The 24029-nt window shown below is 51.1% G+C and overlaps 1 protein-coding gene across 3 annotated transcripts in view; it reads left to right on the plus strand.

The window, feature by feature from the left end:
* Positions 1-24029, plus strand: part of LOC141173657 (dipeptidase 2-like) — a 621939-nt gene that overhangs the window by 359804 nt on the left and 238106 nt on the right. The gene's annotated exons all lie outside the window — the stretch shown is intronic.

Below are 24029 nucleotides of genomic sequence, written 5' to 3' on the forward strand. Positions count from 1 at the left end.
GGAATTAAAGTTCTTATATATAGTTCGTGGCGCCACCTGTGGTATGCGGCTAAAGGGAGCCGCCGCTGCAGAGCAGGTCCTCTGGAGCTGTTGTTAATGCAGCAGAGTTGATTTGGCTCTCCACAGGTAGAGCTTAGCTCCAGGCCAGTGTAGACGTTGCTGTGCGGTGTAGTGCAGAGGATGGCGCAGTTAATAATCAGTTCACAACTTAATGGCGGTTTCCTCTTATCTTTACTTGCGGTGGTTAGGCAGACCGGGGCTCGGGTACTAGCTGTTAGTAGAGGTCCGGGCGGCCTGGAAGCAAGTTGGGAATCCACCTCACCAGGTGGAGTTGTAGGCCTTCCCTTTGCGCTACCTCTTTGGCCCTGCTGCATATAGCTATGCTGCGGCCCTCGTCCCTGAGTAAAGTGTCTTTATGCTCACCCGTATGGCAGGCAGCTCGGGCCTTCCTGGAGTATTGCTCCCACGTGGCGGCGCTGGATCCTATGGTGCTGCTGTATAGTCTCCTGCCCTCCGGTTTCTGCTGCTGGGCCTTCAGTGCCCCACAGCCTCGGACTCCGGTGTCCCGTTCTTCTGCGCTTCCTCTGGGGTGAACTGCCGTGCAGCTCCACTCGCTGGGTCTTTCCTCATCGTCATCCTGACTTCAACTCCTGTCTGTTCTCCTCACACTAACTAACCCCGCCTCCAGATCCAGTTGCTAAGGAGCTCCCCTTGCTGGTCTGGAGCCAGGAAAGTGTTTCATGCTAGCAAAACCTGATTAGGGGACCCCTCCTTGCTTCTAGGCATGGCATCACCCCCTTGTGAGTAGTGTTGAGCCACCCCCGTAGTGTTCGAGTTCGGTTCGGTTCGTCGAACACCTTCGAACACCGTTAAAACCAATGGCAGGCAAACAAAAACACATAGAAACACATAGAAAACACCTTCAAAGGTGTCCAAAAGCTGACAAACTGCTCAGAAGACATAACTAACACATGGAAAAGTGACAAGTACATATAGTCATGCGAAAAGAAAAGAGGTGGAGGAGTAAAAGGAGGGGGAGACACAGATATAGGCATGTCATGCCCTTCTAAAATCCAAAAAGTGTGAAGCCGACACGGCCAGTCCGTTCCTGCCCGTGCCACCTCCGTGTCGCCGGGTTTGTGCCAGAGCCGCGGTGGACCCTGACGGCCAGCCCCCCTCTCCCAATACTGGTGCCTGTCCGCTGGTTGTATCGAGCCCCCCCGCGGTGTGGGGGGAGTAACATCTGCAGAAGAAAGCCCATCTTCCAGCCAAACTAACATGTCGACTTCTTTTCGTGGACAATGTGATACGATCCCTTTGTTACGGACACGCCCATCGCTACAAATTCCAGATGAGGCACATGAACAGCAGGTGCTTCAGCGGATATCAAGTGCTCCTTCAAGTGGGCTCTCCTCCACCTCAATTTCAACATCACAAATACTCCAGGCCTCAGAGGTGTCACCCCAATCGCACTTGCTTCCTCACAGCTCCCAAGTCTCCAGCTGCCCGTCTGAGTATGGGGTAACACAGATGGTTGAGTCTGCAGAGCTGTTTACTCATACTATAGCCTGGGAAACGGAGGTCTGCTCCAGAGCTTCTGTTAATCCAGATGAGGAAATGATCTGCACTGATGCCCAGAATCTTTATAAGTCGGATCCAGGACCAGATGAAGAAGGTTCTGAGCATAATGTAGACCCTCGTTCCCAAACTGTAACTCCTGTTGGTGGAGACAATGATGAAGACGATGATGAGAATCAAATACCTGATTGGAGCGACAACTTGACTTTTCGGTCAGGGCAGGAAGAGGTTGGCTTTGAGGACGACGGGTGTGATAACACACAGGGTGATGATGACCAGGTTGGAGATCCCACTTACTGTCAACCCACAGTCAGCCAGTCGATGAGGTCACCCGGGCCTTTGCCTAGCCTTGGGGATGTCGCGGTGGTTGGCTCCCTGGCCCGTACCCTGGGGTCACTCTTTAAAAGGGTGGATAATTGTTAATTTTATAAGAGTTCGTGACGCCACCTGTGGTATCTGGTGAGAAGCACCAGTGCTGCAGCAGTCCACTGAGGCCCGTGATAAGGCAGCTCGATGGTATGGCTCCCCACAGGTGGAGCTAGGTCTCAGGGCAGCGTATGCAGGGGGAATGCAGGACAGGCGAAACCCTGCTGGGTCAGAGCAAGAACGGGAACGGACACGGTAGTCACTTCAGTACCTTTTACTGGAGGAAATTCAGGCACATCCTGGGGCACTGTAGGGTGAAGGGTGCATATCAGGATCCTCCCCAATGAGCGGGTGTAGGGCCTCCTGTTTCTTGCCTCTGCGTAGTAAGTTTCTGACCTGCCTGGAGCTAGGCCTAACTTTGTCTCTGTCCTGCGCTGGCTGACCTTGTGGTAGGGCCTTCTCTTGGAGTTCACACTCCCAGTATGCGGGGCCTAAGCGTCTCCTGGCTCTGTTACGTATCAGCACCTTAGCGATCCTGGGACTTGTAGTTCTCCAGGGATTCCGGTTATGCCTTACTGGGTCATAGAGATCCCGGTAAGCTCGGATCCGGTGTCCGGTAAATGCTTCGGGGTGAGCTGGTTAAGCTAATCTGCCCCTGATGTACTAACTCGCCACTCGCCTTCGGCCTACTCGGGCCCTCACTAGGCTATACACACTAACGGCAGCTTGCCGCGCTTCACCAATCTTATGGCGCCGGCACACCTTAAGCTCTATCTGGGCTCCCTGAATCTAGCTAGCAGGAGCCTCGTGCTCCACTGCTGAACTATTAACGGAGTTCTCTAGACTAGACTGAGCTCCACTGCAGACTGACCTCTCTTAGGCTTCTCTACTGCAGGAACTCTTCAGAGGAACTGAACTGCCTAGCTCCACCTTCCCTATTTATATCCCTAACGGGCTCCCTCTGCTGGTCTGAGGTGGAAGGTGGAGATGTGTGAATGTTTATGGGGGCCTCTTGTGGAGGATTCTGTAACGGGTCTGGGAGGCGGAACCTCTGAGCAACTTATACAAGGGGGCGGTCCTTGTAAGGAAGCGGGTGGCGACAAGAGGAAGACAGGCAGGCAGTCACAGCAGGTGACCGGGACAGTCTCTGGGTAAACGGGCAGGAGGTCACGGCAAGTGACCGGGACAGTCTCTGGGTAAACGGGCAGGAGGTCACAGCAAGTGACCGGGACAGTCTCTGGGTAAACGGGCAGGAGGTCACGGCAAGTGACCGGGACAGTCTCTGGGTAAACGGGCAGGAGGTCACAGCAAGTGACCGGGACAGTCTCTGGGTAAACGGGCAGGTACGACCTGTGACGGCTGAGCCTCCAGGTAGGCTAGCAGGCAGATGGCAGATAAGTGCTCCCAGGTGAGCAGGCGAGAGTCTCTGGATAAGAAGGTGGTCACAGCATGTGACGGCAGAGCCTCCAGGTAGGCTAACAGGCAGGTAGCAGATGAGCGCTCCCAGGAGAGCGGGCAAGAGTCTCTGGACTGGTAGGTGGTCACAGCACGTGACGGCGGAGCCTCCAGGTAGGCTAACAGGCAGGTAGCAGATGAGCGCTCCCAGGTGAGCGGGCAAGAGTCTCTGGACTGGCAGGTGGTCACAGCACGTGACGGCGGAGACTCCAGGTAGGCTAACAGGCAGGTAGCAGATGAGCGCTCCCAGGTGAGCGGGTTAGCTGGTCCATAGACAGACTGACAGGAGTCGGAAGGCAGACCGTCGGACCTCAGGCTAGCAAACGGGAAAGCGGATAACAGGCAGGAATCAGACAGCAAACTGGCAGCAAACTGGCAAGTAACTGGCAGGTAACTGGAAACGGGACCTGAGGGCTGAAGTAGAGTAGTGAACAGTGCAACAACATTGCTCGGGCACCTCCATTTTGGAGGAGGTGCCTTATATATGGAGGGATCCTCCGGCCATTGGCCGGGGACTCCTTAGGGCGACGCACGCGGCCCCTTTAAGAGAGGGGGAGCGGGAGCGCGCGCGCGCCCTAAGCACAGTGACCGGGGGAGAGCGGGCGCTGCAAGCAGAGCGGGAGGAAGCCGCCGGGCACGGAGCAGAGAGGTGAGGGGAACAGCGTCCCTGCCTAGCAGGAGGCAGGGACGCCGACGCTACAGTACCCACCCCTTTAGGCCCCCCCTTTTTTACGCCAGACAGAAATTTAGCAAGGATGAGAGGGGCATGGATGTTCTCCCGGGGCTCCCATGTTCTCTCCTCAGGACCAAACCCCTTCCAATCCACTAGAAAAAAGGTCTTTCCTCTTACCCTTTTGGTGGCCAGAATGTTCTCTACCTCAAACTCGTCTTCAGCAGAAACCGGAGCAGGAGGCGTACCTGTAGACTTGGAAAAAGAGTTAAGTACCACGGGTTTGAGGAGAGATACATGGAAGGAGTTAGGGATCCGTAAGTTGGCCGGGAGTTTCAATTTATAGGCCACCGAGTTGATCTGTTTGATAACCTCCAGTGGGCCGATGAACCGAGGCCCTAACTTATAGGAAGGAATCTTGAGCCGGACATATTTGGATGACAGCCAGACTTTATCTCCAGGACGAAATTGTGGGGAATCCAGGCGTTTTTTGTCGGCGTGTCTCTTCATCCGCTCGGACGACTGAAGGAGTGCGGATCGGGTACTCTCCCAAATGGAGGAAAATTTGCTAACGAGAGATTCCGCGGCTGGGTTGTCCACAGAGGTGGAGACAGGAAAAGGGATCCGAGGATGCTGACCAAAGAATACAAAAAACGGGGATTTAGAAGAAGATTCGCTCTCGTGATTGTTGTAAGAGAACTCGGCCCATGGTAGGAGATCCACCCAGTCTGAATGGTGGGCATTTACGAAGTGCCGGAGGTAACTGGTCAAATTCTGATTGATCCGCTCCACTTGACCATTAGACTGTGGGTGGTAAGCAGAGGAGAAGTCCAGGGTGACGTCGAGCAGTTTACATGTGGCTCTCCAGAAGCTTGAGGTGAACTGAACCCCACTATCCGACACGATGTGGAGAGGCAGACCATGGAGATGGAAGATGTGGCGGATAAAGTCTTTAGCTAGCTCGGGAGCAGACGGGAGGCCTGGCAGGGGAATAAAATGAGCCATTTTGGAAAAGCGGTCAGCGACCACCCAAATGACCGTACAACCGGCAGAGACGGGGAGATCTGTTATGAAGTCCATAGCTATATGTTGCCACGGGGCAGCAGGCACAGGCAGAGGAAGAAGGCGGCTGGCAGGCAGGTGTCTCGGAACTTTGTTGCGGGCGCAGGACACACAGGCAGAAACAAAGTCAATTACATCCTTGTGCAGGGTAGGCCACCAGTAGTGCCGGGTAATAAGCTGGAGGGTCTTTTTCTGACCGGCATGCCCAGCTAGCTTAGACGAGTGACCCCAGTGTAGAATCTTCTCCCGATCGGACTCCGTTACGAACGTCTTACCGGGAGGGAGACGATTTAGGCCCACGGGGCCTACCTGCATTACTCTGGCGGGATCGATGATGTGTTTAGGCTCCTCCTCAAGATCAGACAACAGAAAGGATCGGGACAGGGCGTCAGCTTTGATGTTTTTGTCAGCCGGACGAAAATGAAGAATGAAATCAAAGCGGGCAAAAAACAAAGACCACCGGGCTTGGCGCGGGTTAAGTCTCTGGGCGCTCTGGAGATATGCCAAGTTCTTGTGGTCAGTGTAAATTATTACCGGGTGGAGAGCCCCCTCGAGCAGGTAACGCCACTCTTCCAGTGCCATTTTAATGGCCAACAATTCTCGGTCTCCTATAGAATAATTGCGCTCAGAAGAGGAGAAAAGTTTGGAGAAAAAGCCGCAGGTTACCTTTCTTCCGGAAGAAGATTTTTGGGTAAGTACCGCCCCAGCTCCGGAGGAGGAGGCATCAACTTCTAGGAAGAATTGTTTGTTGCCGTCCGGGCGATGCAGCACAGAGGCGGAGAGGAAGGCCTGTTTTAAGGAAAGAAATGCCTCCTCTGCTTCGGGCGGCCATTCTATGGGGTTCGTACCTTTACGGGTGAGAGCAGAGATAGGGGCGGTCCGGGAAGAGAAGTGCGGTATGAACAGGCGGTAATAGTTGGCGAAGCCCAGGAACCGCTGAATAGCCTTCAACCCCTCTGGTCAGGGCCACTTCTGGATGGCAGACAGTTTCTCAGGATCCATTTGTAGACCTGTCTGAGAGATTATGTAGCCCAGAAATAGAAGAGAGGTCTGCTCAAAGATGCACTTCTCATATTTAGCGTAGAGGTGGTTCTGCCTGAGCCTGAGCAGGACCTGACGAACGTCCCTCCGGTGAGTAGGAAGATCCGGAGAGAAGACCAAGATATCGTCCAGGTACACCACCACGCAGGAGTAGAGAAGATCATGGAAGATGTCATTGACCAACTCTTGAAAGACGGCAGGAGCATTACAGAGACCGAAGGGCATCACAAGGTACTCATAGTGGCCGTCCCGGGTATTGAATGCCGTCTTCCACTCATCCCCCTGACGGATATGGACCAGGTTATACGCCCCACGGAGATCCAGTTTGGTGAAGATTCTAGCCCCCCTCAGACGGTCAAATAATTCAGGAATAAGCGGAAGGGGGTATTTATTCTTCACAGTAATCTGGTTTAGGCCTCTATAGTCTATACATGGACGGAGTGAGCCGTCCTTCTTTTTGACAAAGAAGAAGCCTGCTCCCGCCGGGGAGGTAGATTTCCGGATAAATACCCGGGCCAGGTTCTCCTCAATATATTCAGACATGGACCGGGTTTCAGCAGCGGACAAAGGGTAGATTCGCCCACGGGGAGGAGTAGAGCCGGGCATCAGGTCGATTGGGCAGTCGTATGGTCTATGAGGAGGTAAAGTCTCTGCCTCTTTTTTATTGAAGACATCCGCATAAGACCAATAGGGAACCAGAAGACCGGGCAGATTGGCTGGGGTAGGAGAAGGACGGGCAGGACGAATGGTAACTAGACAAGTCTTATGGCAGTCCTGTCCCCAGCGAAGGACCTCTCCGGTCTGCCAGTCAAGCACGGGTGCATGTTTCTGGAGCCAAGGCAGGCCAAGCAATAGTGCGTGAGAGAGTCCAGGCAGAACATGAAAGGAGATGCTCTCAGAATGCAGCATTCCCACCTGTAGAGTCAGAGATTCGGTGATGAGTTGGATGGGATGTGGTAAGAGACCCCCATCCACGGCGGCGACAGATAAAGGTACGGCCAGAGGTTTGGTGGGAATGTGGTATTTTTCTACCAGGGATTGAGAGATGAGATTTCCAGCAGCTCCAGAGTCAAGTTGAGCCAGTTCAAAATAGCGGTTCTCTCCGCAGATGATAGAGACTGACAGCATCAGGGATGGAGAGGGTTTACTTTTGTCTAGGGCGACCTCTCTGAGCGATCCTAGACACAGGCGTTTCCCGACCTCTCAGGGCAGGAACGGATCCGGTGCTCCTTACTGCCACAGTAGAAACAGCTCCCCTCGGCACGACGTAAGTCTTGACGGGTCTTGACCATCTTGGTCTGGTCGACCTGCATAGGCTCAGGTGAGTGTGCCTGGGGAGTAACAGAGGGAGTGATGGGTCTCTGGAAGGTAGGGACTAAACGTGGAATCCTCCTCTCACGGGTGACCTCCCTAGCGCGCTCCTGGAAACGGATGTCAATCCGGGTGGCAAGTGTAATCAAGTCGTCGAGAGTGGTAGGAATGTCCCGACCGGCGAGTTCATCTTTAATACGGCCGGACAGACCCTCCCAGAAGACGGACACCAGGGCGTCGTTATCCCAGGCCAGCTCCGAAGCAAGGGTACGGAACCGTATGGCATATTGGCCCACGGTGAGACTCCCTTGACAGAGGCGTAGCAGAGATGAGGCGGATGAGGTCTTCCGTCCGGGTTCGTCGAAGACCTTCCGGAAAGCCGTGAGAAAGGCTGGCAGGTCGGACACCAGAGGGTCTCCTCTCTCCCATAGAGGATTTAGCCAAGCCAGTGCCTCTCCCGTGAGATGGGACATGATGAAGGCTACTTTGGCCCGGTCGGAATTAAACTGGTGGGACTGGTGTTCAAAGTGCAGGGTGCACTGGTTAATGAAGCCCCGAGCTTGAGCGGAGTCGCCTCCGAAGCGAGGAGGTGCAGAAAGCCGGATTCCAGAGCAGGATACTATGGTATTGGTGGGCAGCGGAGCAGCCGGGCTGCGAGTCATGACACTAGCGGTGGTTGCTGGTGGGGCAGTCAAAGTGTCCAGGCGAGTATTGACATTCCGAAGGTGACCCAGGATGGACTCCTGTTGGGACCTCTGTCGGGACAGTTCATGACAAAGGTCCGAGAGGGAGGGAGCTTGGGTGCCACCGGGTTCCATGGCCCGAGCAAACTGTAACGGATCTGGGAGGCGTAACCTCTGAGCAACTTATACAAGGGGGCGGTCCTTGTAAGGAAGCGGGTGGCGACCAGGGAAGACAGGCAGGCAGTCACAGCAGGTGACCGGGACAGTCTCTGGGTAAACGGGCAGGAGGTCACGGCAAGTGACCGGGACAGTCTCTGGGTAAACGGGCAGGAGGTCACAGCAAGTGACCGGGACAGTCTCTGGGTAAACGGGCAGGAGGTCACGGCAAGTGACCGGGACAGTCTCTGGGTAAACGGCAGGAGGTCACAGCAAGTGACCGGGACAGTCTCTGGGTAAATGGGCAGGTACGACCTGTGACGGCTGAGCCTCCAGGTAGGCTAGCAGGCAGATGGCAGATAAGTGCTCCCAGGTGAGCAGGCGAGAGTCTCTGGATAAGCAGGTGGTCACAGCATGTGACGGCGGAGCCTCCAGGTAGGCTAACAGGCAGGTAGCAGATGAGCGCTCCCAGGTGAGCGGGCAAGAGTCTCTGGACTGGTAGGTGGTCACGGCACGTGACGGCGGAGCCTCCAGGTAGGCTAACAGGCAGGTAGCAGATGAGCGCTCCCAGGTGAGCGGGCAAGAGTCTCTGGACTGGCAGGTGGTCACAGCACGTGACGGCGGAGCCTCCAGGTAGGCTAACAGGCAGGTAGCAGATGAGCGCTCCCAGGTGAGCGGGCAAGAGTCTCTGGACTGGCAAGTGGTCACAGCACGTGACGGCGGAGCCTCCAGGTAGGCTAACAGGCAGGTAGCAGATGAGCGCTCCCAGGTGAGTGGGTTAGCTGGTCCATAGACAGACTGACAGGAGTCGGAAGGCAGACCGTCGGACCTCAGGCTAGCAAACGGGTAAGCGGATAACAGGCAGGAATCAGACAGCAAACTGGCAGGAAACTGGCAGGAAACTGGCAGGTAACTGGCAGGTAACTGGAAACGGGACCTGAGGGCTGAAGTAGAGTAGTGAACAGTGCAACAACATTGCTCGGGCACCTCCATTTTGGAGGAGGTGCCTTATATATGGAGAGATCCTCCGGCCATTGGCCGGGGACTCCTTAGGGCGACGCGCGGGGCCCCTTTAAGAGAGGGGGAGCGCGCGCGCCCTAAGCACAGTGACCGGGGGAGAGCAGGCGCTGCAAGCAGAGCGGGAGGAAGCCACCGGGCACGGAGCAGAGAGGTGAGGGGAACAGCGTCCCTGCCTAGCAGGAGGCAGGGACGCCGACGCTACAGATTCCATCAATACACTCTTCTAGGATCTGTGATACCAAGCGCAGTGGGGCGTCACAGATGCTATTGACAACGAGGTTAGGTTGCGCCTTCCTGGACAGAGACGGAGTACTGGAAGCACGTCAACAACTGCATCCTCAAACACAACTCTGCCTCTGACCACAAGTCGTAGTGGCTCTTCAGGTCGCATGGGCTCTAAGCCTTGCATAGCCTGGGCATTTATTCAGATCGATAAGGATGACCCAACTCGTGTTATCTGTAATATTTGTCACCAAAAGCTAAGTAGAGGCCAAAAAATCCATAATTTGAGTACTTCATGCATGTACCGTCACATGGATATGAAGCATAAGTTGCAGTGGGAAGCTCACTGTGCTACAATGCGGCCTAGCAGGCTGGGCCAACCACCGTCTGCCCCATCTTGTGCATCCGCGGCCTCTTCATCCTCTGTGACTGGGGGGACAGCAGTCACACATGTTTTTGGACGCAGACTTGCCACCTCTTTACCTGCAACAGCCAGTGTGATTGGCAGGTCGTCAGTTCATTGGGAAGTGGAAACACCTGCTGGTGTTGAGCGCTCTCTGACATCGAGAGCACCACCTTTGGATCAAGGCAACCTAACATGTCCGCCTGCATCTTCCTCACAGACCGGCAGTTTGCCGGGGACACCCTACTCAACCCCGTCAAAGCACAACAGCCAGCCCTCGGTCCCTCAGATGTGGACAAGTAAAAGAACATTTCCTCCGAGCCATGAGAAAGCTAAGAGGTTGAATTTCACCATCTGCAAGCTGTTGGCTACAGAAATGCTGCCTTTCCTCCTGAAGGACACAGTGGATTTTCGAGACATTATGTCCGTCGCAGTGCCCCAGTACCAGATGCCCAGTTGGCACTACTTCTCAAAGAAAGGTGTGCCTGCGCTCCACCAGCATGTCGCACACAACATCACCGCTTCTTTGAGAAACTCTGTGTGTGACAGGGTGCATTTCACCACAGACACTTGGACGAGTAGGCATGGACAGGGGCGTTACATGTCGCTGACTGGGCACTGGGTAACTATGGTGACAGCAGGACAAGGGGCTGCTGTCCAAGTCTTACCGTCCCCATGAGTTTTGCGGCAATCCTCTTTATCTCGAAGTTCCTCCACTGCTTCTGCCTCCTCAACCTCCTCTCGGTCCTCCACCTGCACCCAAAGCCTGTCTGGTAATGCCACCTGCTTTCTAACTGCGCAGAAGGAATCCTGCACACCTCCTTACTATGCTGGCAGCAGGGCTCAACGGCATCAGTGTTTACTTTGAAATGTCTGGGAAATGTGAGTCACACAGCTGAGGACTTGTGGTCAGCTCTGGAGACCCAGTTTCATGAATGGTTGTCTCCACTGGACCTGCAACCAGGGAAGGCCGTGTGCGACAATGCTGCAAACCTGGGTGCGGCCCTTTGCCGGGGCAATGTCACACACGTGCCTTGTATGGCTCACGTGTTGAACCTGGTTGTCCATAAATTTTTAGCCCACTATCCCGGACTAGATGGCCTTCTGCAGAGGGCACGGTCGCTGTGTGCTCACTTCCGCCGTTCACATCCCGCAGCTCAACGACTTACACCTCTACAGAAGTCATTGGGCCTGCCACTTCACCGGCTAAAATGCGATGTGCCTACCCGGTGGAATTCAACTCTGCACATGTTGCAGCGACTGTGGCAGCACCGACAAGCCCTGGTGCAATACGTTCTGACGTATAGCCTGGGCCAACGAGATCCAGAGGTGGGGCAAATCACACAGCAGGAGTGGTCTCAGATCAGGGACCTATGAAGTTGACGCGCCCCCTGGGCCGTGGGGTACCCGGAGCCGTGCCGGTAGACGCTGGGGGTTGTAGTCACTGTGGCTGTGACCCGGTCCGTGACCCAGGGCGGTCAATCCAACGGTAATTTGTATATATGGATTTTATAATGTCCGACTACGCCAACTGTGGAGTGCGGCCAAAGGGGCCGCCTCTGCGGAACAGTCCTCTGAAGTTGGTGGTTTTGCAGCAATGGTATTATTACTCCCCACAGGAAGAGTGTAGCTTCAGGGCAGTGTGGGTGGATGATGGTGGTTGTAGTGCAGGGAGTCAGTAATGAACACTGAGTCCGTGTGATGCAGTCCCAAGAACTTTACTCACAGTTGTTGCAGTCCAGAATACAGGTACCAGAGCAATCTCACCCATCTTGCTGTGCATACTCAGTGAGGGGCTCAGTCAACCCCCAGATAGCTCCGGAGTACTTAGCAGGACCCCCTTCTGTGTGTCCTTTCTCTGGCCTTCTCCCTGCACCTCACACCCAGTGACACTTCTATCCAGTATCCTCGGGCCTTGGCGGGCGACTTGTGTTCCGTACCCTGGGTCCTATGTGGCTACCTTCTTAGTGAGACTGGTGTGGACTTTTGCCTGCAGTACATGAAATGCTGCAGCCTCCGGTTTCTAGTTGAGCCTTGCTGTTTCTCCTCTAGTTGAGGGACCGGTTCTCCTTATCTGGCCTGACCCCTCTACCTCCTGGTAGCAGCGGGAGTACAGGTGGCCTTCTGCACGGCCCATAGCCCTAGGGTCCCTTCGGTTCCTGGAGCCTTCCTGCTCCCACTCCTCTCTTCTCTCCTTCAGTCCTGGGCCTCCCAGGCTAGGCCCGCCTCCGGAGCAGAGCTCATGCCGAGCCTCTGCTCCTGTCACTTTTCCTCCTCTGACTGGCTTGCTCTTTCTAAGATGGCTTCCTATTTATACTCTCCCTGTCATGTGCTCCCCTAAGCTGCTCCCCTAAGCACCCACTACATAGGACCCTCCCACCAGCTAGGGACCTGGGACTGTGCTCTCCCTTAGGAGCAATCTCGCCCTACCCCCACTGCGGGTATGTGTTGGATGCAGGTGTTAGGGTCCCGAGCCATACGCCTTCCTTACCTGAGGGTGAGATACCACACCTCTGGGTGAGATGCAGTAACTCTGTGGCGACTGAACACTCAGGGGCGCCACACACCCTTCTGCACAGTTTTGAAATGGCGACGAAGATGTTTAGTGCTGACGACGATGCCATTATCAGCATGACTATTCCGGTGATTTACATGCTGGAGCACACATTAAACAGAATTCAGAGTCAGGTGGTGGGACAAGAGGAGGTGGAGGAAGTAGCGGAGGAGTCGTATGCGGAAGGGATACCATCTCCAAGGTCCAGACGGTCGGCAGCACCAAGGCGGCAGGCATGGGAGGGTGAGGGAGAGGGATTAACCAGGGCACATGGTAGCAGCCAAACTGTTGAGGAAGGTGCAGGAGCCGAGGAAGAAGTGGAGGATGAACTGGCGATGGGCATGGAAGACTCATCAGATGAGGGAGACCTTGACCACATTTCTGTTGTGCGAGGTTGGGGGGAGAGGGCAGAGGAGGGAAGCATGATTCTTACCTCGCTACCAACACAACAAGGACTTGGTCCTCCTGGATGCGCAAGACACATGAGTGCCTTCTTGCTGCACTACCTGCAACATGACCCTCAGATTGCAGAATTCGAAGTAATCCCGACTACTGGGTTGCCACACTTAGATCCCCCGTACAAAAGTAAATTTGCCGAAATAATTCCTGCCATAAAAAGGGATTGACGCATGCATGAGTATCTGCAGACGCTGTTGCAGAATCTTACATGTGCTTTTCCACAAAACACCAGTGGTGCACGAAGTGAATCTCACAGTTCTAACTTGCCAACCATGGGACTGTCGAGTCTTCATCACTCAAACCGTAACAGTAACACAGTATCTGCTGGTAACAGCAATTTTGTGGAATCGTTTCACCACTTTTTTAGACCATCCTTTGCAAGGCCAGAGGAGACAAGAAGTCTGACACATAGTCAATGCCTAGAGAGGATGGTGCAGGAGTATCTCCATGTGAACATCGAAGGAAAAATGGCCGGAGCTCGCCACTCACGCCTTGGAGATCTTGTCATGCCTTGCAGTCAGTGTTCTCTCTGAACGTGTGTTCAGCGCTGCTGATGGTGTGCTGACAGATAAGCGCACGCGGCTGTCCACTGAGAATGTAGACAGACTCGCGTTCATAAAGATGAACAAATCATGGATTCGCAAGGACTTTTCTAACCCTGTGTTATCCTTGGGAGACTAAAAGCTTGAGGATTTGGTAATATCACCTCACCAACCGTTTTAAGCAACTATGGGGCAATTGATGCCACTTAACCCTAGAACGCATGACCATAAAAATCTACACTTTCATATACGTGGGTCCTTTTAGGCCCGTGTGCAAATAACATGGAATAAGTCAAACTCAAATGACAAACAACTATATACATGAAGAATACCCAGAGTTTCAAAATTCTAACTAAAGTAATCTTGCAGAAAATAGAAAACAATTAACAGGGCGGGACTGCGAGGCCCCAGGTATGCGTTCTAGGGTTAAGTGGTGTCTGTGCCACAATTTTGGGAAAAAATGGAGACTCTTTTTGGAGTCCCCTTGCTGTGTCTTACGTGACGTTGGCATCGTCAATTCCAGGTGGGTTGGGTCGCCCCCCCCCCTTTTAACTGTAAGAAACTACATACACTATGGCTTGGGGTAACACAGATGGTTGAGTCTGAAGAGCTGTTTACTCAGAGGTCTGCTCCAAATCTTCAGTGCTTGCAAGTCAGCGTAGAATTTTTAACTGCATCTAGCCTAGGCAGTACTTTGGGTGTAGTAGCCCAGCTGCGAAGCAAGCTGCACCGCCTGTGTATCTAATAAGAATTTTTAAATGCATCTAGTCTAGGCAGACTGTGGGGACCCCCAACCAAACCCAGACGCTCAGCCCCTCTACCGCCCCCCTTTCCTTGACAATACAATAATGTAACTCTTACAACTGGATGGGTGAGGATCGGTCACAGCTTTATTAACTCTTTATACTCATTCCATTAGAAAGGCATTTTATTTCTAAAATAATTCAGCTTGTTGCAGCATGCCCTGGGTCTCCACTCCGGCAACTTGGCCAACAAGTGTAACTCTCCAACATGTCCTTTCTATTTCCGGGCCACGGAGGATCCTGCGTACTCTTATGCAGGACTCTGACCCCCACCCATCACTCTTAACGCTTGTTCCACTCTGTCCTGGAGTCCTGACAGGAATATGTCCAGTCCAATATCCATTAAGTGAACACTGTCGGGCCGTATGAGGCCTGCTTTATCTCCTTCCAGTTGTCGGTGTTGTACCACTACACCGCCTCTGTCTCTTCTAAACTTTGCCATCCGAATACTTATTACCCGCCTCGTCCGTTCGATGGCCGTGATGTCTCGCGCACCTTGCCATACCGCTATCGGCACAATCTCTGACCCTAGTATAGCTAGTTTTGTGAAAAATTCTCTGAAGCGCTCAGTGTCTAGTTTCATTATTACCATTAGTTATGCGCTCTTGTGATGACCTAGGTTGTTTCCCCCGGCCTGTATAACTAAGATGACCGGACATCTTGCCTCTCTCCCTACCTTGATTACCTCCATTATTACCTGTGGCCATAGCAGGCCTCTAATACCTCTCCAGTTGAAATATGTGTTAGGAAACTCTAATTTCCTCCCGCCTGGGCGGACTTTCGCCCCTTTTTTCTGCCCAATATATATACGAGTGGCCTATCACCCACACTGTTGGCTTAGCGTCACCTGTAAAAGAAACAAACCACATTAGGATAACAAGTCCGGTCTTATGTATCTTGCCAAACACGTGGATCGCCATCTCCCTATCCTCTGAACTTCTGTTTCTGACAGTCCTGCTCTTGCTGCTTCCGTGGCCGCGCCTATGCGGAATGAGTGTGTCCCGTAATCTTTGGGGTGGTTCCCTGCCGATGTTATGAGGGACTAATTCGCTTATGCATAGCGCCCCTAATAAGGTGATCACAAATGCAGTAGACAGTAGTGTTGCTTCAAATTGTGAGTGTCATGTTAATGGTGTTAGGGATATGATGTGAGAAATCAGTTTTAGTGACACGGGACGGGACGTCTACACTCCTGACTTGGCTGACCCCTTTTCCACCCTTTTATGGATTGTCTGATGATGAATCTTTGTCACATCTCCCCAATTCAGTAGTTGGAAGTGAAATGCTACTCCGGTCAGACACCGCTGCGCTTACGCCCCTGATATGCTCCTCATCATTAGCTGGTGGAGAAATTCTATGGTGACTTGTAATCTGGCTTGTTCACATTGGTCAACCCGTCTGCCTGCTACTAGTCGTGTCCACTCTTCCCATGCCTTACCGTATGCTTGCCACGTCGACGGGGCAACTGACGCTCTGATTAATGGCATCAACTATTCGCCACTAGATCCCATAGGGAAGGTGGGCAACTGTTGTCCCGATGGGTGGGCATTGTGGAAGAGCTCTGTGAAAATCTGCCAATTGAATTGTTATAAAGCGTTAGCAGCAGCTTTAGACCCCTCAGCATAGTGGCTAGCGCGGACCCATACATTGTGTTTTAGGCACAGGAATGCTAGCCTGGGTAGTAGGCCTAGCACTGGGAGAGACAATGATGCCATCTTATTAATGCAGTGCGCTAGGCTGGTGTTTTTTGTTATGAAGCGTATATTTTTGTAAGCCAGGAGCGCGCCCCATATTTCTATTGCTACCACTATTGGGAAGAAAAATTATTTTCAGGGCTAGATGCAGCTAAAAATTATTATTAATTTAAAAGCTGGTGGAGCTTGGTATAGATGGTCTAATACAATGAGTCCCACACACTGCTAGAAGGCCAAATATTTTTTCAGAGCTAGATGCAGATAAAAATTATTTTTAATTTGCAACCTGATGGAGGTCAGTATAGATGGACTAATAGAACAAGTCCCACACACTGCTAGAAGGCCAAATATTTTTTCAGAGCTAGATGCAGATAAAAATTATTTTTAATTTGCAACCTGATGGAGGTCAGTATAGATGGACTAATAGAACAAGTCCCACACACTGCTAGAAGGCCAAATATTTTTTCAGAGCTAGATGCAGAAAAAAATTATATTCAATTTGCAACCTGATGGAGGTCAGTATAGATGGACTAATAGAATGATGCTATGCCCAAAAGGTTTTACTTCACTAGGTGCAGTAAAAAAATTGGTATTCTATACACAGGTGGTGTATCTTGCAACACAGATAGGCTACTCCACTGACTAACACACTCTGCAATAGGCCAAAAAGGATTAGCTTTGCTAGATTCAGCCAAATGCTGTGAAAAAAACTTGCACAGCACTGGCATAGACCTGCCTGGCAAAAACTGATAGGAACTGATGTAACTTAGTCCTGAAAAGGACTGCAATTACAATTAGTCTTTACTCCCACAATCTATCTATTTAAGAGCACAGACCTGCCTGATAAAAGTCGTAGGAAATGCTGTAACCTAGTCCTTAAAAGGACTGCAATCACAACTATTCCCTACTCCCAAGCTATCTGTAGATTTGTGCGAAAATTGGCTTGAAATTAACAAGGTATAGCGCACACAGCAACAGCGGTGCCGTCTAACACGCAGCTGCAGCAGTGAGAAAATGGTGGCGACGGGGAAAATGGCTGGGTCTTATAGGGCAAGGACATGTGACATACACTGCCAATGACACATGCCCTTGCTTGTGTGAAAAAAAGCACTTCGCTCCGTGTGTGCGCTGCTGATAGGCTGACAGATTGCACGTCCCCACTGTAAATGCGGGAAAGAGAAAAAAAAATGGAGATCTTCATTATTTCTGCAGAGATCCATCCCCTGCCCCTCCCCCCACCCCGCTGTACACTCAAACTGCGTATTAACATTAATTTTCATCATTACTGAGAAAAAATCCAGTTATGATTTTGGTGCACGAACAGTTATCGAACATAACCTTGAACAGCCGAATTTTTTTCAGATCGTTCGTGTTCGCCGAACGGCTCGAACACCGCCCAAAACAGCTCGAATTTGAGATTGGCAAACAGTTCGAGTCTAACAACGCTCATCTCTACTTGTGAGGGAGGCAATGCCACTGTGGCAACCGGACTCCTGGGGTGCCACTCAAACACATAGTAACACAGTAACGTAGGTTGAATAAAGACCTAGGTCTATCAAGTTCAATGACACATCAATTTTCATGCCTGGCTAGTCTGACTTCACAGTGCAGGAAACTTCCTTTTATCAATCTTCCCATGCTAAAGAGGCTGCTCCCCTCACTTCTAAGCTTTGCACTGTCATTCACAGAAATCTTGTCAGTCATTCATAGACAGCTTCATCATTCCATATTAACCTTTTCAGTAACCTCACTGTACACAATGCTCAGCATTGGCATAATATAGAAGCAAGAAGATGAAACAAAACAATGTATAATAGACATTATGAGGACTATGCCCAACATAAGAAACTATCTTTATACAAAAAAATTTTTTACACTCGTATGAGGGTTCATTTGGTCAGAACCTTTTTATTTATCTCCCTTCAATGGGGATGGGAGGTTGGGAGGAATAGATGTTGGGCAATAGCAATTATTTATAGTGCATAGCCAGCTTTACTGTGGTTGCTCTGTATGAGAGCTTTATGTTTTTTATGCTTTATGTACAAACAGTGCAAAAACTTCACTATTCACTTTTGAAGTAAATTTGAGGGGCCTACACGTCAAACCATTTTCCTTATCAAGACCCTATTTTACAAATTGAGCTCCTCAAATGACAAAGCCCAAGACAAAAACAAAGTAAGCAAACACACTGCAGTACATAAATAAATAGCAATACTGCATGAAAATAATATATAGTGCTTAGTTAACATAATTTTGATAAAAAAAAAAACATAAGACATCCCACCACGTCAAAATGACCCTATTCGGGACGATCCTGACCTCTAGAATTAAAACCTTATCATATGTCAAGTGATTTAATGTGAATAAGGATTAAAAGGATAAAACTTCGGGCTATAATGTGTTGCGATCAACCAGAGAGGAAAGTGTTTGAATAAAACATATCTTTCTTCGATCAACGCATTATGGAGCTGATCCAGCTCCCTGCTCAGGCTCTTAATGTGAATAAGGGCTGAGAAGGACTGAGACCCAGCTAATGGACACCCAGCCATGGGGAACAATATGAATGTAATGTCCATCTCAAGGAAAATGGATGCCACACCCTTATTTGTGCAGTTGCTATTTATTTACTGCAGGGTGTTTGTTTATTTTATTTTTGTCTTGGGTTTTGTCTGTCTAGCGTCCATTGTGAACATGCGTCTACACGCTGCATGTGACTCGCCCCCTGGGCCGTGGGGCACTCGGAACCGGGCAATAGGGAGACGATGGGGGTAGTAGTGGCAACCCGGTCCCGTGGCTCAGGGTGGTCAGACCAGTGGCAGCCTTTTAGATGTTTTAGATAATGTCCGACTACGCCACCCGTGGATTGCGGTTATTAGGAACCGCCGCTGCAGGGCAGACCGCTGGGGCTGATGATGTATGCAGCTGGGATGGTGTGACTCCCCACGGGAAGAGTGCGGCCCCAGGGCAGTGTAGTGGATGGTGGGAGTGATGGCGGTGGGAGTCCCAGTACCGTTAGTGCTGGAGGAGCGAAAGAGCACACAGACAACGTACTGCAGTCCAATGTCTTTTACTCACAGTTCAGGTACTCCGGGTCACCTCTGTACACGTAGTGACCGCCCGAGCCGTGCTGCGTCCACCAGGTGAGGGGCTCGGTCAACTCCCAGGCAGCTCAGGAATATGGCACAGGACCCCCTTCTTTCCTTTCTCTGGCCTGCCTCACCAGTGACCCACTTTTGTCCAGCTGCCGCAGACTTGTGCGGGTAAACGTGGGCCCCGTTCTCCGCTGTCCTATATGGTGCCTTCCTTGCAGGTTTGATGAGGTGTCGCACCAATAAATGATCACGACGTCCGGTCTTTGGCTGAGGGTAGTTTCTCCTCCACCAACTTGGGATCCGGCACCCTTAATCTGCCTGACCCTTCACCCTGTATTCTCGTGGGTTCTTAGGGTCCCTTCCACCTTCTTGTTCCTGAGCCCTTCTGTTTCTCTGTCTCTTCTTCTCCTTTTCTGTTCCTTCCTGTTCCTTTCTGTTCCTTTCTCGTGGAGCTGGGATGAGACTTAATCACAGCTCCCTTTCACCTCCTCTCTCTCTCTTCCACGGCCTCTCTCTAGGCCCACTCTGGAGTAGAGCTCCTACAGAGCCTCTACTCCCTGTCTTCTCCTCTCTCTGCACAGACTGCCTGAACTTCTCCTAAAGCTAAGATGGTGCCCACCTTTTATACCTCCCTCTGACCATGAGCCCAGGTGACCAGCAACCAATGGGCTCCTACCTACGCTCAGGAACCAACCCCTATCTGCCCCTACAGCACTGGGTGTTCCACCCCCCTCCCCACTCCAGTCAGGGACATAGTCGGTCGTGCCTGCACTTCTGTCTAGTGGGAGCACCGTTGAGCTGTCCATCGGAAATGGGGTGTGTGTGCTGTATGCAGATAACTGAGCCCTGGTCCATACTCCATCCTTACCTGGGAGTGGAATACCACACCTCTGGCAGAGGTGCAATACCCCTGTAGCGGCCAAACCCTCGGGGCGCTACACATGCACACCAACTTATATTACAGTTCATTTCTTTAGGTTTTTGTTTCAGTTGTTTTGCGCTCTTTGCAAGAGAGTGCACTGTCAGTGCTTGTTGTAAGAAGAATAACCAACATGTAGATACCAGGGTCGCCCCTGCAAGTGACATCACTGTGGGGGTGGCACTGGTCTCTGCACACAGGCTTTTCTTTAAAAACCTACAGAGACCAAAATGAACATAAAATCTGCTGTAAATAAATAAAAAGCAAACGTGTATTTAAATAAAATGGGGTTCTTAGTAACACTGTTTTTGATCAAAAATAGCATGAAAGCTATCCCACCACAGCAAGGTGAACCCATTCAGGATAGTCCAACTCTGTCTAATATTAAAAACCTTACCATGTGTCAAAGTTGACCTCAGTGTGTGAATAAGGGCAGACAAAAGACCGGGTCCTGAACTGTGAACACCAGCCAAGGAAAGCTTTTTAAATGTATTATCCAGCTCTAGAAAGGGAGGCCACACCCTGGTTTGCACAAAATTCAAAAATACAAAGAAAAAATTCCAAAATTTGAGCTTTGTTTAAGTTGGTATACATGCAGCACATAAATACATGTTCAGAATGGCTATAAATAAGAAAAAAAACTACAAGCAGCAAAATACAGGCTTTTCTGGTTGCAAGTGCTCTCTTGCTGGCTCATTACCTCTGCTCAGAGCCAGCGAGCAAATGCACTGTCATTGTGCATATTACACAGTGACAAGAATCTATTGAACATATATCAGTGTTGACAACCAACACATGCTCAGTGAATCAAGGACTAGCCCAGCCCCTGAAATGGACATCACTGATGACCCTTTGTGTCAGGGAGGGGGCAGAGGCTGCAGCAGTGACCACAACCTCGACCCCTTGATGATGTCTTGTTTGCACTTAGATTCTCAAAAAAGCATCATCAAAGAGGAAGTAGTGAAAAGACAAAATAAGGCAGATAGTTAGTATAGTGAAGGAACACTAGGGAATTTTTGATTAAATTATGTTAGAAAAGAGAGTAAGCCATTTAGGATGAAAATTAATTTTAGTTCTGGACCACCCACTTAATCTTTGCTGATGTTGTGACAAAGTCATTGGCAAAGTACTGGAGGGGAGATATGTTTCACTGAGGCTATTAACTTCAGTAATCTGAAACCTAGAAGTTTGCTCCAGTACACTATGTGTTGAGTGGGGTTAATTGGCAATTTTAAGGGCTGGGTTTTTGTGAACAACGAAAGAACGCATGGGAGGTTGTTCACCATATGTCCATACAAGGGTGTGGTCTGAGATAAAAATAGCCAGCCTTTTGAATTATTAGGTGTTCAGTGTGTCTGGAGAGTTCCAGAGAGGTGCGTGTTTGTGCTAAACTGAACCGCGTGTTTTTGCCAACTCTGAGGGGGCGGATCCCCATCAGACTATGATCTCTGCTATACCATTTTGTTTTATTTTCCTGTTTTTCCCAAAGGGCCGTGTTTATTTTTACTCCGCAATGGTTTATGCTGCATGTATATACCAAACCAGTGAAGGATTTAAAGAGACAGTGCTCCTTTGTCTACCTCTGTGTCCAACAGAGTGAGCCGATCTACCACAATGTGTATGTCTTTAGGACGACGCGCGCAGCCCCTTTAAGAGGGAGGGAGCGCGCGCGCCTTAAGCACAGTGCCCGGGAAGCTGCACATGGTGCGCGCAACAGCAGCAAGCAAGCTGGAGGTTGCCGGATCAGGACCGCGGTGGTGAGGGGAACGGCATCTCTGCCCGGCAAGAGGCAGAGACGCCGGCGCTACAGTACACCCCCCTTTACGCCTCCCCCCTTCTTTAGGCCTGCAAGAAATTTTTCAAGAAGACGAGGGGCATAAATGTTCTCCCTGGGCTTCCAAGATCTCTCCTCAGGACCAAACCCCTTCCAATCCACAAGAAAGAAAGTCTTTCCTCTTACCCTCTTGATGGCCAAAACATTTTCTACCTCAAAGACGTCCTCAGCGGAGACTGGAGCTGGAGTGGTACCTGGATCGTCAGAGAAAGAATTAAGGACAACCGGTTTGAGGAGAGACACGTGAAAGGAGTTGAGGATCCATAAGGAGGCCGGGAGTTTCAGCTTGTAAGTCACAGGATTTATTTGGTTCCGAATCTCGAAAAACCAATGAACCGCAGACGCAACTTGTAAGAAGGTATCTTGAGGCAGACATATTTGGAGGAAAGCCAGACCTTGTCTCCAGGACAGAATTGAGGCAGATCGAGACGCCTCTTATCAGCACACTTCTTCATCCTCTTGGAGGACTGAAGGAGAGCAGATCTAGTGTCTTCCCAAATCGCAGAAAATTCACAGACTAGAGACTCTGCGGCAGGATTGTCCACTGAAGAGGAGACGGGAAACAAAATCCGGGGGTGTCGACCGTAGACCACAAAAAACGGAGACTTAGCAGAAGACTCACTCACATGGTTGTTATAGGAAAACTTGGCCCAGGGCAGGATCACAATCCAATTGCTATGGTGTACGTTGACAAAGTGCCGAAGAAAACTGGTAAGGATCTGATTGATACATTCCACTTGACCATTGGAATGAGGATGATAGGCCGAAGAAAAATCCAAAGAGACATCCAGCAGCTTGCACGTGGCTCTCCAAAAGTGAGAAGTGAACTGAACTCCTTGGTCCGAGACAGCGTGGAGGGATAAGCTGTGGAGACGGAAGATATGATGGATGAAGTCCTTAGCCAGCACAGGTGCAGATGGAAGGCCAGGCAGAGGGATGAAGTGAACCAGGTCGGCGACCGCCCAAATGACAGTACAACCAGCCGACACAGGAAGATCCGTGATGAAATCCATAGCAATATGTTGCCATGGAGCGGAAGGCACGGGAAGAGGAAGGAGGCGACCATCTGGAAGGTGCCTAGGTATCTTGTTATGGCCACAAGAGGAACAAGCTTCGCAACATCTGCAACAAGATCCGCAACATCCTTGCGCAGGGTGGGCTACCAATAGTGCTGGGCAATGAGCAGAAGTGTCTTCTTCTGGCCGGCATGGCCAGCCAGTTTGGATGAATGGCCCCAGAGTAAGATCTTCTTCCGATCCTGAGCCGCTACAAAGGTATTAGGAGGTAGATGAGACAGGTCAAATGGAGCAACAGTCATAATTCTGAAGGGATCAATGATGTGTAGAGGCTCCTCCTCCAGGTCGGAAGACAGAAAAGAGCGGGATAGAGCGTCGGCTTTAATGTTCTTGTCTGCTGGGTGGTAATGGAGATTGAAGCAGAATCGAGCAAAGAACAAAGACCATCTGGCTTGACGCGGGTTTAGTCTTTGGGCGGTCTGCAAATAAGCAAGGTTTTTATGGTCAGTGTAGATGATCACCGGGTGCAGAGCCAGCAGTTCTCAATCTCCTATGGAGTAATTGCGCTCGGACCGAGAGAAGAGTTTGGAAAAGAAGCCGCAGGTCACCATTCATCCGGACGAAGATTTCTGGGTAAACACCGCTCCGGCTCCGGAGGAAGAGGCATCACCCTCCAGGGAGAACTGTTTATTGCAATCCGGATGTTGTAGCATAGGAGCGGAGGAGAAGGCTTGTTTAAGAGAGATAAAGGCATTCTCTACCTCGGAAGGCCACTCCCTGGGATTTTCTCCCTTACGGGTAAGAGCAGAGATGGTAGCTGTCCGGGAGGAGATATGAGGAATGAAGAGGCGATATTAGTTAGCAAATCCCAGAAACCGCTGAATAGCATTCAACCCCTCCGGTCGGGGCCACTTTAAGACGGCAGACACCTTCTCGGGATCCATCCGCAGTCCGGTCTCAGAGATTATATACCCCAGAAACGGCAGGGAGGTCTGCTCAAAGAGGCATTTCTCGAACTTGGCATACAGGTGATTCTTCCGGAGCCTCAGCAGGACCTGATGAACATCCCTCCTTTGAGAGGGCAGATCAGGGGAGAACACGAAGATATCGTTCAGGTACACCACCAATCAGGAATACAGGAGATCTCGA

Source organism: Phyllobates terribilis, unplaced genomic scaffold (genome assembly GCF_046119375.1).
Source record: "Phyllobates terribilis strain yellow unplaced genomic scaffold, ASM4611937v1 Scaffold_13__5_contigs__length_258822181, whole genome shotgun sequence".
NCBI lineage: Eukaryota > Metazoa > Chordata > Amphibia > Anura > Dendrobatidae > Phyllobates > Phyllobates terribilis.